This window comes from Saccopteryx leptura, chromosome 6 (genome assembly GCF_036850995.1).
Source record: "Saccopteryx leptura isolate mSacLep1 chromosome 6, mSacLep1_pri_phased_curated, whole genome shotgun sequence".
Classification (NCBI taxonomy): domain Eukaryota; kingdom Metazoa; phylum Chordata; class Mammalia; order Chiroptera; family Emballonuridae; genus Saccopteryx; species Saccopteryx leptura.
This window is the reverse complement of record NC_089508.1, coordinates 191,312,530-191,328,933: the sequence shown is the minus strand read 5'-3', so window position 1 is coordinate 191,328,933 and position 16,404 is coordinate 191,312,530. Positions and strand designations below refer to the sequence as shown.

At 47.0% G+C, this 16,404-nt stretch overlaps 1 pseudogene; it reads left to right on the top strand.

The window, feature by feature from the left end:
• The first annotated feature begins 13,432 nt into the window (after positions 1-13,432).
• LOC136376994 (calponin-2 pseudogene) lies at positions 13,433-14,343 on the top strand (annotated as a pseudogene).
• The last annotated feature ends 2,061 nt before the right edge of the window (positions 14,344-16,404 follow it).

The window sequence follows — 16,404 nt, the reverse complement described above, 5'->3', positions numbered from 1 at the left end:
GGAGAAGGGGCTGAGGGTGCCCCCAGGGTGCAAGCACTCAGGCCGCCCCTGTTTGTTGCAGGGAGCAGATGCACCCTAGATGGGACACTGTGTGCCCGTGCCTGGACTTGGGGTAAATCTCTAGCTCAGCAGTTCTGGTCCTGTAGTGTCAGCGTCCCCTAGAAATCTGTTTGAAATGCAGATCCCCAGGCCCCGGTTTGCACCTGCAGCATCAGGAACTCCAGGGTGGGGACCGGCTGTCAGGGTCAGAACAAGCCCTGCAGGGGGTTCTGATGCCCACCCACAACTGAGAATGTCTCCTCTGAGGGGGACGGGGCAGGGAGGACAGTCACTCTGTTGTTCAGAACGCGGAGGGGGCCGGAGGACGCAGGACCTTCTTGCGCGGAGGCTCAGCCGGTTGCCCAGCATCCGGCACTCACGGCACGCCCGTTTCTGGAAGTCCCTGGGTGCCTGATTCGCAGCCTGAGGTGCCATACTGGAAAGCAGTGGTTGGGGGGGGGGGTCTGTCCCCAGTCCCCGGTTTTCTTTCTCTGGCTTCCTAGGACAGGCTCCGCACCTCCGTCTGCTTCTATTCCAGCTCGGCTCTGCGATGTCCTTCTTCTCCTCTGGGCTGTTTGTTCTCTCTACCCTGGCGGCGTGTGTCCCTCTGCTGTCGTTCGCAGTGAGGTTACAGGAGGGCGCGTCATCCACCGGGTTGTCCTGAACTCTCCTGATACAGACTGAGTGACGAAAGCACACGGCAGGAAGAAGGGAATAAAGAGCCAAGCCACGAGATACATGTAGATGAGCCCGTGTGTTTGTATGTGCGTCAATATGCATTTTAATGCGTGTTGGTATGGAAACCCATATTCTCAATTGCTAGCGTCACCTGTCACCTTGTTGGGGCGGGGGGGGGGGGGGATTGTGTTTTACTATTTTTTGCATTTATTTACCCCTGAATTATTTGAATTACTATAAAGTATAACTTTGATTTTTTTTTAAATGTTGAAAATGTATTTGCTTTGTACAAACTGACATTCCTCCCCCTTTTATTTGTGTAGTGGCCTGTGTGACCCACCCAAGGGTTGGGGGAGCCTGGATTTCGGGGACAGAAATAGCCTGAACTGCCAGATGTTGTCTCAGATTGAGGCTGGGCCTACCCAAAGCCGGCAAGTTTCAGATCTGCCCGTATCTGGAGTTAGACGGTGGCCGGCTTTCTTTCTCGTATTTGTTACTGGCTGTGAGTTAGACTTAGCTGCGGTGCATCAGAACACCACCACCACCACCACCAGAAACAACAGCGGAACCCCTGCCTGCCCCACCTCCTGCCCCACCTCGGGACTAATTAACCCCCGCAGGTGGTTCTAATGTACAGAAAGCGTTGAGGCTCAACTAACATGGCTACGATTGTTGACTTTTGTCTGTTTTTTTGTGGTTTTTTTTTCTGAAGCTGGAAACGGGGAGAGACAGTCAGACAGACTCCCGCATGCGCCCGACCGGGATCCACTCGGCACGCCCACCAGGGGGTGATGCTCTGCCCACCAGGGGGCGATGCTCTGCCCCTCCGGGGCGTCGCTCTGCTGCCACCAGAGCCACTCTAGTGCCTGGGGCAGAGGCCAAGGAGCCATCCCCAGCGCCCGGGCCATCTTTGCTCCAATGGAGCCTTGGCTGCGGGAGGGGAAGAGAGAGACAGAGAGGAAGGAGGGGGAGGGTGGAGAAGCAAATGGGCGCTTCTCCTATGTGCCCTGGCCGGGAATCGAACCCGGGTCCCCCGCACGCCAGGCCGACGCTCTACCGCTGAGCCAACTGGCCAGGGCCGACTTTCATCTGTTTTTAAAACCAGTTAGATCAGCTCTCCGATGTCACTCAGATCCTAAAAACACGTTGCTGTGCTGGCTTTTTAAAATTCTTTAACTTTCTGACCTTGCCTAGCACACTAGTATGGAAGCTTTTCGTCTGTGTCTTAAAATATAGCCTAGTGTGGGCTTTGCTGGAACCATAGTGATCCACGGAGCAGTATATCTTAGCCTTTCCGGGCTGGATGCATTCTCATGGGCCTCGGAGGTAATGCAACTCTTCATCTTACAGATGTGGGACCTTCGCCCAGAGGTATTTCTTTACAGATTTACTGTATTGGGCGTTGGGGAAGGGAAGTGAGAAGGAGACAGGAGAGAGAGAGAGAGAGAGAGAGAGAGAGAGAGAGAGAGAGAGGGGAAGGATGAGGGAGGGGGAGGGAAGAAGGGAGGAAGATTGAATGTTGCAAGACTTGTATTACTTTTTCAAGTTTATGTAACTGGTTGAGTCTATATTATGTCAGGAACATTCTCCAAGGATCGGTTTTACTTAACCTTGAAGAAAATCGGTCAAGGTCCAAATAAATTATTGAGAATTGCTCATCTCTTTTGCCTTGTGGGCTCGTGCTCACTCAGATCCTGGCCTTGGCCTCTTGCAGAAAACAAAGCGTGATTTGAAACAAAACTCTACATCTTTCTCCAATGTGCTTCTCTAAGAGGTGTTTTTTTTTTTTTTCCTTCTTCTTTGCAGCTTTGTTGAAAGCATTTTGTTTCAGAGAGAAATCATCTTAGCTTAACCTGCAGTGTCCCAGAAAAAAAATGATGTGCTGTGTGAACAAGCTATGTGTCTGAGCGCCGCGGAGGGCTTGACTGGTGCGTTCCCCTTATTGAGGTCACAGTGAGTAACAAGACGAGGTGGTTCGCAGCGGGGAAACAGGTTACGCATGTCATGAGCCAGGACTCTGAGTTCGGTGGGGGGGGGGGGGGGGGAGGAAGGAAATGAATGCTCATTGAATGAAAATTTATCCTTGGGCTTTTTCTCTATTCAAATCACATTACATTTCCAAGCTAGGCCATTGCAAATGTCACATGTTATCTCATAGGTACATTTATAGTTTCTCAGGAATATCGGTTAACCTACATGTACCATTATATCCCATGCTTAACATTATTTAGAGTCATGTATTCCCATATGAACAAAAGTGTGATCTCATGTGTACAATCATGTATTCACGTGACATCACATGTACACATGATCACTGGTAGATGTTTATTTTTCCTTCCTATTTTTCATTGAACTTTATTGAAGTATAACCAACATGAAATAAACTTCCCATATTCGAAGTGTCCAATTTGATGTTTTTATTATATGTGTACACCCGTGAAGCCCTCACCGCAATCAAGATAATTGTAAGGTATTTTTCCCCGCCGAGAAGGAAGGAAGAGGGCTCAGAGCCGCAAAGTGTGGAATAACAAAAGGTTTTATTGAGTACAGAGCGCGCATCCCGCCCGGCAAGGTTCCCTGGCCCCGACCTAACATGACCTGGTGAAATCCCACTGGCTGGTAGATGGTCGCTTTTTTTCCAAACAGTTCCTGTGAAGCCTCTTTTGGCGTGCTTGGTTGTGGGTGGTCCTAGCCAAAGTTCGCGGGTCTGAGTTCCCCACGTGACCATCCCCCATTATCCACCGACCTTACAATAATGACTACAGCCATCATTCCCCAAAGTTTCCTTAGGCCTCTACAACCCCTCTCAGACCCTCTGCAGACACCTATCCTCCTGCTGACCTGCTTTAATTTTGCATTCGTAGATTCTTATATACACGGCCTCATAAGCCCTACTCTCCTTTCTCCGGCTCCATTCAGTCAGCATAGTTACTTTGAAATTCGTCCATACTGTTGCACGTGTTGATCGTTGGTTCCGTCTCATTGCTGAGCATTTAACCACAATTTGTTCATCCATTGACGTAGCGTAAATGTGTGAGCGCATGCGCTGTCTTCACGTTCTGGCTATTACAGAAAGCGGCGATGAACATCCGTGTGTAAGTCTTTGTATTCAGAACACAGTTTTAATTTCTCTTTGGAAAAGACCGTGGAGTAAAACGGCTGGATCATAGGGTAGCCATAAATGTTTCACTTTTTAAGAAGCTGTCCACCTTCCCCACGGCAGCAGTACCACCTCCCTCTCCTACAGCAGTGTGTGATGGTTCACCCGTGCCCACACTTGGTGCGGTCAGTCGGTCAGTCGTTGTTGATTTTAGACATTCTGGTGGGTGGGTAGCGGGCGCCTGGTGGTTTAAGTTTTCACTCCCTCAATGACTAATGAGGTTTCCATCTTTTCATGTGCTCATTAGCCACCCCTATATAATCTTTGGTGAAGCATCTATTTAAATCTTTTGCCATTTAGTAATGGGATTGTTTGTTTTTCTTATGATTAAGCTTTAAGAGTTCTTTATATATTCTGAATACGGTGCTTGGTCAGATCTATACTTTGAAAACATTTTTTTCCAGGTCTATGGCTTGAAAAAAAAAAAAATCTCTTAGCATTGTATTTCAAAAGAGCAAAAATTCTTAACTTCTGTGAAATCCGGTGTATTGCTCTTAACAAATGGCTTGCGCTGCTGTCACAGCTGAGAGGTGTTTGCTTAATCCAAGTTCACCAGGATTCTCTCCCCTGCTCCTTCTAGAAGTTTTGCAGCTTTAGGCTTTATATTTAGATCAATGATTCATTTTGAATTACATTTTTTATATGATGTGAGGTGTGAATCAAAGTTCTTTTATTTTTGCACAGGAATCTAAAATAAATTTTAATGACTTTCTTTTCTCCACTAAACTTTGTACTTTTGTCAAAAATCAGTTGACTGTACAGTGGCAGAGAGGGGTCTATTTCTGGGCTTTCTAGTCTGTTCCCTTGCTCTCTTTGCTTCTCATTACTCTAAAACTACATTATCTTGATTACTACGCTTCCAAATGAGAACTAAATAAGAGCAACTTTGAAGGTAAGTCCTCCAACTTTGTTCTTTGTTGTTTTTTTTGTAGTGTTTTGGCTATTCTGGGTCCTTTGAATTTCCATATGAATTTTAGAAGTAGATTATCAATTTCTGAAAAGTAGCTTACTAGAGTTTTGATTAAGATTACATTGAATCTGCAGGTCAATTTGAGGAGAATTAACAATGGTAAATCTTTCAATCCACAAACTTGGTCTATTCTCCATTTACTTAGATTTCCTCTCCTTTTTCTCAGCAGTGTCTTGTAGTTTTTAAAGTACTTGTCCTGCACATATTTTGATATATGTATTTCTAAACATTTCATATTTTTGATGTTATCATAAGTTGTTAAATTTCTAATAGAAATACTACAGCTTTGTGTGTACTTAACTTTTTTTTTTTTTTTTTTTGAGAGAGAAAGGCAGGAAGGGCGAGAGATGAGAAGCATCAACTTGTAGTTGCGCCATTTTAATTGTTCATTGATTGCTTCTCATATGGGCCTTGACTCCGGGAGGGAGCTCCAGCTGAGCCGGTGACCCCTCGTGCAGCCAGCAACCATGGGCTCAAGCCAGTGACCGCTGGGCTCAAGCCAGAAACCATGGGATCATGTGGATGATCCCGCACTCAAATCGGTGACCATGCACTTAAGCTGGTGCTTCTCAAATGGGTGACCTCGGGGGTCTTGAACTGGGAACCTCCACGTCCAGGTCAATGACGCTCTATCCACTGCACCACCACTGCTCAGGCTGTATATATTTCTTGAATCCTGAAATCTCAAACTCACTTACTAGTTCTAGTAGCCTTTCTGCAGATTGCACAGGGTTTTCTCCATAGACAGTCATGCCGTCTATGTCCTTATCATTCCTGGGACTCATTACTCCTTTGTATAGATCCATATTTTGACCTGGTATAAGTTTTCTCATGCCTAAAACTTTCCTTTAATATTTCTTCTGATGTGAATCTGCAGGTGATAATTTAATTTCTGGCTTTTGTGTATCTGAAAAAAAGTCTGTATTTTGCTTTCATTTCTGAAAGATGTTTTCATTGGGTTATAGAATTCTAGATTGACAGATTTTCTTTCAGTCATTTAAAGACGTTTTGGATGCTTTTTGATATTTTCCTGCTTTAATGCATGACCATCTTGTGAGGGTGTCACTCTAACAATACATTTATTCATTCTTTGATAGCAACCTGGCGATGGCTTCATATGGCACTGCAGGTGAGCTTGGGCTTGTTAAAAAAAGAGGAGAACAGAAAAGAGGAAAAAAAGATTATTCTCTTTATCATGGGTTTTAAGAAATTTGATTATCATGTGCCTTGCTCAGCACAGTTTTATTCTTGTTTATTTTGCTTGGGGTTCGTTGAGCTTCTTGGATCTGTAAGTTAATAGTTTTTATCCATTTGTAAAAAATTTAGGCTATCTTTTTTTAAAGATTTTATTCTTATTCATTTGAGGGGGGGGGAGAGAGAGAGAGAGAAGGGGGAGGAGCAGGAAGCATCAACTCCCATATGTGCCTTGACCAAGCAAGCCCAGGGTTTTGAACTGGCAACCTCAGCATTCCCGGTCGATGCTTTATCCACAGAGTATCATTTCTTTAAATAATTTTTCTGTCCCCTTTCTCTTTCCTTTCCTTCAGGCAGTCCAGTGACCTCACAGGCTTATTTTAGATTACTGCAAAGATAAACAACAGTAGACCAAAGATGAGACACAGAGAAAGTCCTACGGTTGATCTTTGCTAGAAGACCGTTGTGGAAGAGGGAGGGATGGTCACGGAGAGACGGAGGACGTGCGGGATGGAAAGGCAGAGAAGAAGGTCCTTGCTCAAACTGCACCAAAAATTAACGACGTGGCTTTAGGCCGGCCCCTTTATCTTTCTGGATAGTATCAGTATTTGCAGCTGTGAAATCTGGGGGTTGTTCTAAATGATACCCAAGATCCCTTCCAACTTACGGCTTTTTTTTTTTTTTTTTGGTTCTGGGTAAATTTTGGTGGAGGAGAGGCAGAGAAAGGACTCGTCTCGTCACTTGCACCTACATCCACGTATCTCCCTTCTTAGTGCAACTAATTTGAACAATTTGAGCTCATAAGAATTAGGAAACAAGGTTATTTGGAGAAATACTTTCACTGAGGAAAATAACTAAACTCTGATTTAAAATTTTTTTTTCTTAAAGACATCCAAGTGCCTGACAGAATAAGAAATTGCTAGGGACATTAAGGAACTTGGGGAAACAGTCAGCAAACGAAAGCCACACTTTGCCCGTCGAAGGGAACTGGTTCATTTTTGGCCTACACCCCCCTAAAGACGGGGTGTTCTGGTGACTGGGAATTTTAGGACATAATTTATCTTCATTAATGGAAGGGATAAAGACTTAAAAGATCAAATCCATTTCCACAATGAATTTCTTATTTAATAATAGCTGTGTTCCATCTGAAATAAAAACTGTCAATTTATCAGAGGGGCCAAGCTGGGCTTTTAACTTTCTTTTTTTTTTTTTTTTTTTTTTAATCATTTTTATTTATTCATTTTTTAGAGAAGAGAGAGAAGGGGGAGAGGAGCAGGAAGCATCAACTCCCATATATGCCTTGACCAGGCAAGACCAGGGTTTTGAACCTGCGACCTCAGCATTCCAGGTCGACACTTTATCCACTGCGCCACCACAGGTCAGGCAAAGCTGGGCTTTTAGATCGTTCAACCACCTGACCTGACCTCCGAGGCAGGCCCCGCCCCCTCATTCTGCCACTTACTTCCTGGTGGCTGTTCATTTCGCCAAGAGCAAGGCGCGCGGTGAAATTGAGTTTCAGTATCACCCTTTTCCGACCCATCAGCTCAAATACTGATCATGAAACACGTCCATGTGCTAGCTCCTAACAAAGCCATTTCCGTTTCAGATTTGTCAAAATAGTCTTCTAAAGGCATGGGCTTACAATGATGATTGACTAAACTTCAGTGGGGTTACTTTTTTTTTTTTTTAAATTCAGTGAGAGGAAGGGAGGCAGAGAGACAGACTTGTGCATGCATCCTGGACCGGGACCCAACCAGCATGCCCACTAGGCTGTAATGCTCTGCTCATCTGGGGCGTTGCTCTGTTGCTTAGCAACCAAACTCTTCTCACTGCCTGAGATGGAGGCCATGGAGCCATCCTCAGTGCCCTGGGCCAACTCGCTCCATCCAATCAAGCCATGGTTACAGGAGGGGAAAGAGAGAGAAGGAAATGAGAAGGGGAGGGTTGGAGAAGCAGGTGGTTGCTTCTCCTGCATGCTCTGACCGGGAGACAAACCTGGGACATCCACAAGCTCGACCAACACTGTATCACTGAGCCAACCGGCCAAGGCCAATGAGGTTACTTTTAATTTGGGTTTGGAGGACAAACAAGCCCATTGTATCTTAGTTATCAATACTAGCCCATGGAGAAAGGAGGATCATAGAAATAACTCTTTTTTTTTTTTTTTTTTGTATTTTTTCTGAAGCTGGAAACGGGGAGAGACAGTCAGACAGACTCCCGCATGCGCCCGACCGGGATCCACCCTGCATGCCCACCAGGGGCGACGCTCTGCCCACCAGGGGGCGATGCTCTGCCCCTCTGGGGCATCGCTCTGCCGCGACCAGAGCCACTCTAGCGCCTGGGGCAGAGGCCAAGGAGCCATCCCCAGCGCCCGGGCCATCTTTGCTCCAATGGAGCCCTGGCTGCGGGAGGGGAAGAGAGAGACAGAGAGGAAGGAGGGGGAGGGGTGGAGAAGCAAATGGGTGCTTCTCCTATGTGCCCTGGCCGGGAATCAAACCCGGGTCCCCCACACACCAGGCCGACGCTCTACCACTGAGCTAACCGGCCAGGGCCAGAAATAACTCTTGTTCAACCCTGGTCAACCCAAAGATTTCCCCGAATGTTGTGTTTTAGAATATGCCAACCGGGACACCAGCCATGCTGGAGGTAAATGAACACTCTCATTCATTTGGTTTGTATTTCCAAGACTCCCTCCGCCATGTCTCTGTACGTGTGTGTCTGCACAGCTTGCATGGTGGCTGAGGGTTCATAAAGAGTGTTGACTGCAGTGATTTATTGAGAATAGCTGAGGCTTAACTCTGTGGAAAAGCCCTGCTGGGGCCAGTCTCTGTTTTCAGCTCCTTCTCCTCAAAGGATGCTCTTTTAAGGTTTTCATTCTCTGGGAGAAGTTATTCCTCCATTCTCTAGTTCCCCAAGAGGTAGTCAACTTTGGGGGGAGCAGTTCTTTTTCCCTGGATTTTTGAATTTCCAATGTATAATTAAAATTTCAATGTACTAATAATGACTGTAGTTTGCAGAAGCAAATTAGGCTGTCAAGTAACCTTCTGGATCAAGAAGTTAGGAGCCTTTGGCTCTGGCTGGGTAGCTCAGTCGGCTAGAGCATCGTCCCGAGATGCCAAGGTTGCAGGTTCAAGCCCTGGTCCTAGGGCACAGACAAGAATCAACCAATGAGTACATGAATTAGTGGAACAACAAATCAATGTCTCTCTCTCTCTCTCATATCAATCAATAAAAATTTAGAAAAGAAGTGAGGAGCCTTTTACTCTAATTCAACATGTCACCTACTCATGGAAACAGTATTTTGTGAAGTACACAGCCCTCTACACAACAACACACCTTTATGTGTTGTTTATGGAGCACTCAATGTGTGTCAGGCACTATGCAATAAAAAAAACACATACTTTTATCCTTATCAGTTGAGAAATTTCCGGGCCAGTTTACTCTCAAAGCATACTCCTCCTCAAGATCTGAAACATCCTGAAATTGCCTGTGTGTCGTAATCTGAGGAATAATGTCGGATTCAACAGCAAAGGAAACACCCCCCGCCACACGCACACGCCTCACCCCTTCCCTATCCCCCCGCAAACACACACATCCTTTATATATACTCCCCCTAGCTTAGGTGGTCTTCAAACCAGGACTCCTGATACTGCTTATTTGTTTAAAAAAATATATAAGGATTAAACATCAAAACTGCAGTTTCAGGTGGCATACTTAATGCATATTTATTTTGTTATCGCATTGGGAAGTTGAGAAAATTCTTTTCAGTGCCAAAGCAGCAGAGAAAACTAGGAAGTGTCATAGAAAGAGCGAAGCCTCAGCTTTGACCTAAAATACCACACGGTGACTCAGATTCTTCTCGCTCTCAGACGCCACGAGAGCGTTTTCTTTCTTTCTTTCTTTCTTGGCACTAAAGTGACCTTCTCTGTCAAACCCAAAGTCTCCAGGCTGCGGTACAGCGTTCTGCCTTTGTTCCCATCACCCTTTTACTACCTGACGTGGTTTTCAGGAAGCTGGGCTTTAAAAAAAACCTGTCAGAGTATAGCATCTCTTTGCACAAAAGATTTTTCCTTCCTCCTCAGTGTTTTACAATATTTTTCTAGTGAATCCCAACTGGGATTCATTGGAGTTGAGGAGCGAAATGAAGACTGCTTAACTGGCTCTTGTTGAAGAGGCGGGGGGGGGGGGGGGGGGGAATAAATCTCCACGGGAGAATTTATTTATTTTGGCGGCGGATATTAAAGGGACATGTCCTCTGCCCCCTGCCACCCCGATGAGCTGTTCATTAGTGGCATTGAATCACAGAGCAGAAGAGAGAGTCGGGACAGATGGAATAAGCGGCCACCGTTGTCACAAAAGCGGTGACGCACATGAAGGGTTTCATTCACTTCATAGGGCCTCGGGCTGCGTGGGGGTGGCAACGGGACCCCCGGAGCACAGACAGACAGACAGACTCCCCTGGTGCGGCTCCTCTCGGATCAGCCATCTAAGACAGGCAGCCCCGCCCCTCTGCACCCTTCATTCAGCTAAAGAGAGGCGACCCCAGGTAGGCTCGGCAGGGTTCTAGGGCGGAATAAGTGATTCGGTGGAGATGAAAGAACCCATAAGCATTTTAGCTCAGAGTTCAAGGCTGCCTCAAACTTAATACATTGAGGCGAAATGTCACCGGAGAACTTGTTTTGGCTCTGACCCTCTAATCTAATTGCTCTTAGGGCTCAGAACCTTGGATTGCGCTGGGAGAGGGGTTTGTTCATTATAATTTTACCTTAACCCCCATCAAGTAGTGTTCTAGAACCAGCAGAGAAATGACGTTAAGCCTCCCCCACCCTCACCGCCACCACCATTTCTGTGACACTTCCATCTGGGTCTCCAGAGGGGAGACTTTCAGAATAACTGGACTATATAGACATTTTCCAACACAAATCCCCACTTTCCTTTGCTCAATTAAAAACAGGACATTGTTGCCTGACCTGTGGTGGCGCAGTGGATAAAGCGTCGACCTGGAAATGCTGAGGTCGCCGGTTCGAAACCCTGGGCTTGCCTGGTCAAGGCACATATGGGAGTTGATGCTTCCAGCTCCTCCCCCCTTCTCTCTGTCTCTCCTCTCTCTCTTTGTCTCTCCCTCTCCTCTCTAAAATGAAAAACGGGACATTGTTAGGACTCACATTTTGTTCATTCTTGCAAACAGCTATTTGGTCACCTGGCCAAAGTAATGACCCTGTCTTTCTTTATGGATGCTGAGTGAGTGTTATCGACTGGAAGTGAGATAAATTTATCTGAAGGTATCCTTGGAAACAGAGAACAACTCTGGAACAGAGGACTAAACGTCAGAGGTTACTAACCGTGTTATGTGGTATTTCTCCGCTGGTTTCAACCTTCTCTTGCTGGCTTCTTAAGATACTCAGGACTCCCTGTCATGCCTTCCATTATCCCTTCCGAAGCCTAATTTAATCCCCAACTTCTCCACGAAGCTGTCCCCTGCCATTCTAACACAGCGACTTTCTTCCTGCAAAATTTCAGAACAGATTGTATATTGAGCACAAGTCTTCTTTGTTCCCCTCCCATAGCACTAGCCCAGTTACGCACAGAGACATCCAACAAGATGTCCAGGGAAAGGACAAAGTCCAGCAGACCGAGACGTTGCCCTTCGGGGCTCACTGCCCGGTGGAGAAGAAAGTGGTCACGCGGGCCGACAGCAGGCAGGGATGAAGAACATAGCGATAAACTGCTGTCCTTTATAGTACCGCCTCAGACTGTGCAGAGTCAGGGTAAACTTCGTGGGAAAGGTAACGTGAGGGGGGAATGAGTTTTAGGGTTTAAGAATTGGTGGGGGCCCTGGCCGGTTGGCTCAGCGGTAGAGCGTCGGCCTGGCGTGTGGGGAACCCGGGTTCGATTCCCGGCCAGGGCACATAGGAGAAGCGCCCATTTGCTTCTCCACTCCCACCCCCTCCTTCCTCTCTGTCTCTCTTTTCTCCTCCCGCAGCCAAGGCTCCATTAGAGCAAAGATGGCCCGGGAGCTGGGGATGGCTCCTTGGCCTCTGCCCCAGGCGCTGGAGTGGCTCTGGTAGTGGCAGAGCAACGCCCCGGAGGGGCAGAGCATCGCCCCCTGGTGGGCGTGCCGGGTGGATCCCGGTCGGGCGCATGCGGGAGTCTGTCTGACTGTCTCTCCCCGTTTCCAGCTTCAGAAAAGTACAAAAAAAAAAAAAAAAAAAAAAAGAATCGGTGGGAAGGTCATGCCAGAAGGAGGAATTCCAAATGCGAAGAAGGGGGAGTGTGGATAATATGTAGAAAGCATCACATAGTTGACTTTGATTGGAGTGAAGGGTAGAGCAAGGGATAGAGCAGAAAAGAGGGTTGAACAGGGTGCCGGGGGCAGAGGATGGAGACTAAAGAGTCTACACGTTTGCACAGAGAACTGCTGAAGGCTTCTGAGCAGAGGATTGAAGCGCTTGAGAGCTGTGCTTTGGGGAAACCGACCTGGCAATAGAACGTAAGTTGTTGCAGAGGTGGCAGGTTGGAGAATTCAGTTAGGAGGCAGTTGCATAGGTTAGAACAGAAGTCATGTGGCTGTCACAGTGAATATAGAGTGGACATGTTGTAAAAGTATAATTAGAACTTAGAAGCTGACTAGAATTTGAATGGGTTTGGAGCACAGGAGAGGGGACGCCGGTAACTCCAAAGTTTTCGATCTGGATGACTTGGAAAGCAGTGATAGATGTGAGGGTGATCTGGCTGCAACACCTGTCACCCCTCTGGTCCCCAGGGTTGACTCAGCTGATCTGGCTGGCTAGGCGGATGTCCCCTTCCTCCCTCACCTCTCCATGTGCGTCCCTCCTGAAGCCGCGCGCTCGGTCGAAGAGCGTGACTTTTCCCAGTAGAGGAGCGGACCGTTGTTTGGTGAAGGGGTGTAGGAATAGCTGGTCTCCCCTCCTACAACCTCCAAACATGCTCTCAAGGAAGGCATGACTGCATCCGAAAGAGGAAATACAAGAGGAAGAAAAGAGAGGTGGGGAATAGAACGATGAATTTAGTTGAGAACATATTGAGTTTGAGGGGCGGGTAGTATACCATGCAGTAATTGGTTTATTATGCTCTGGAGCTCCGCTCAGATGAGCAGCAGAGTCACTAATGTAGATGCCATAACTAAGCGCATAATAAAACTGGCAGTGTGGAGTTTGTAGTGGGAAAAAGGAGAGAGCTATGACGACTCAACTTTGGGCTCATGTATTGAGAAGGTAGGTAATGGAAGAAGATCCAGAGAAGAAAGAAAGAAAAATGCTCCAAAAGCAAGAAAGAAAATGAAAGGAATACAATGTCATAAAAACCAACAGTGGAAAGTTTTAATAAAAAAAAGGACTTAGTCCATCTATCCCGCCATTGCCCCCACTGGCATGAGCTCCACGTAGTTCAACAAGGGGCCCTCATGCAGGTTTTCAGCCAAGGTCAGAAACCGGCTCCTCTCCAAACATGACTGTCAGAAGGAGACAGAACTCTGCAGCTGGATGGAGGGACTCATGGTGGGCCTGTCTCTCAGTCCCGACTTCTATTCTTCAGAGGTCTGAAGAACAGAATTATCCTGTGCACACCCATGTGTAAGCTGCACCCGGGCTTGGTCCCAAAGCTCAACTGCTCCATGTAAAACTAGCGCCAGCTAGAAAACCTCTCCAACTCCATCAAGGCCGTGGTCAGCTCGGACATGAAATCTGTTCAAGGCCAATGACCTGTTTGAGAGTGGAAACAGGACACCGGCATAGGTGTCTCTTCTGATTCTGGCAGAGAAGGCCAACACAAAGGGACTGTGGAGTGGTGTGGACATCAGCATCAAGTAGTCGGAGAAGCAGGAGCGGAACTTTGATGCTGCCACCATGAAGGTGGGCCAGTATGTCACTGGGCTGCTGATGAGCTCCAATATGTCTGCCAGCCAGTCAGGCGTGATAGCATACGGCACAAGAAGGCATCTGTATGCTCAAGAACCATGTCCTGCCACCCCTTGACCATCAGCCTGCAAATGGGCACCAACAAGTGTGCCAGCCAGGTAGGCACGATGGCTGCTGAGACCTGGAGGCATGTCTATGACACCAAGCTAGGGACTGACAGGTGCGACCACTCCTCCATGTCTCTGCGGAGGGGCTACACACAGGGCGCCAACCAGAGTGGCCAAGCCTTTGGCCTGAGCCAGCAGACCCTAAGTACCTCCCCCGAGGTCCAGTGGCTGATGGGGCTCCAGGGTCAGCTGGCGGCTTCCCAGGCCCAGGGAAAACCCCAGACTACCTCCTACTACCGAAGGGAGGCAGGCTACTGACGCTCGCCTTGCAGGGTGTCTCCCCACGCCATTGTCCCATCTGGGATTTCGTGTTTTTCTGCGTTTTCATCTTATTTTTCTATTGTTCAAGTGCTTCCAGCGAAGGGTCTGTGAAGACCAGATCCAGATGCACGTAGGATGGGGGTCCCTGCCAGGGCACACCCAGGTAGCAAGTTTCCCAACAGGGTTTGGGCCAAGCTGTGGCGGGGGCGGGGCTGGGGCTGGAGCAGAAACCTGTGTAGGGCAGGAAACGGACCCCAAATGGCTTCCAGTTGCTTCTGCCCCTCTTCCCTTTTCTCTGCTGATAAGTTTGTAGTTTCTCTACCTACAGAAGTTTCAGGCAATTTTAACAAAATAAAATTGTGGGGTTTTTTTTTTCAGGGGAATGGGGTGCAGAGGATGGAGCAGGTTTCTGGGAAGCAAGTCCCCTGGGACGGAGCCAGGCTACAGATCCCCAGATATTTTAGGCATCATGAAGGACTGGATTTCCCGAGAGCCCTCTAAGGGACCCAGGGAGGAAACTGAGGCTCAGACAGGACAATGGAGGTTGAGGCAAAGCTAGACCCCACCCCCATTTAATAATTGTTCTCTCCTCCCTTGTGAAGTACTACACAGGGACCCTCACCTGGAAATCCTCTCTGGGAACAGCCCCACCCAGGGGGCCCTGAGACCAAGAGATAATACCAACTGTAGACTAAAGGCAAAAAAAAACAAACCCCAAAACCCCGCAAATCTTTTTTTAGGAAAAAAAAAAAAAAGAAAGAAAAGGACTTAGGAAAAATGTTGAGGGCTGTAGTAAATGCCAGGAGAATTGTAGGAAAAATGATCATTGGAGTTGGTGTGGAAAATGACTGATTCTCAAGAAAGCTGTTTTTGAAATGAGCCAAGCTTAAAAGTGTTTAATGAGTAAGTTAGTGAGTGGACAGAGACAAGAGCCCTAGAGAACCTTGGTTCCTGCTTGACCCTGTTGTCAGGTGGCCAGATGGCCTTTTAACCTTTCTGAGACAATTTCCTGTCTTCAGAATTCTATCAAGACTCTTCCACCTCTCACGTTTAAAGATTCAAGCAAACTACCTGTGTGCCTGAACTCTACGGAGATATTAAGCTACAAGGTTTTATTAGATACAGGCCAATCTCACTACTTGTAACTTGTGGGAAAAGGGGGCACTTTCTAAGTGTTTCCTAATACAGTATTTCCTCCAAGCAGACCAAGTTGATGAAGTCCCTTCCTCCAACCTCCTCTCATCCCCTAGTCTACTATCCATTACTTTTAGAACAGAGCTAAGATAGCATACCTGATCTATCCAGCTACTTGTTCGATTGCTTGAAATCAGAGGATGCCACCAAAAGTCTTTTTTTGTTTGTTTGTTGAAATCAGTTGGGTAATATTAACAATCAGTCTCTCCAATCAGCCTGACCAGGTGATGGCGCAGTGGATAAAGCATTGGACTGGGATGCAGAGGACCCAGGTTCGAGACCCTGAGGTCGCCAGCTTGAGCGTGGGCTCATCTGGTTTGAGCAAAGCTCACCACTTGGACCCAAGGTCGCTGGCTCGAGCAAGGGGTTACTCAGTCTGCTGAAAGCTCATGGTCAAGGCACATATGAGAAAACAATCAATGAACAACTAAGGTGTCACAACGAAAAACTGATGACTGATGCTTCTCATCTCTCTCCGTTCCTGCCTGTCTGTCCCTATCTGTCCCTCTCTCTGACTCTCTCTCTGTCTCTGTAAAAAAAAATATATATCCCCAATCATATCTTTTCAGCCACATGAGGTCATATACTTGTCCAGGAACACTTCCTGAAACTCAATGTTTCATGTCACATGCTCCCAATATTAAACCTGAAATATTTACTCAAGAAAAACCCAAATGCACTGAAGAAAGAACATTTGCTTTATTTGGGGTGGGGTGGAGGGGACTTGTATTTATTGGTACCCTGTAGCAATACAAACTCAGAATCACTGAAATGTTAAGGGCTACAAATCTTTTCGTTAGGGCTGGGCACATAGTCTAGTGATATAGTCTAAGTTAGTGTAGATGTGAAATAGTTTGACTGAGT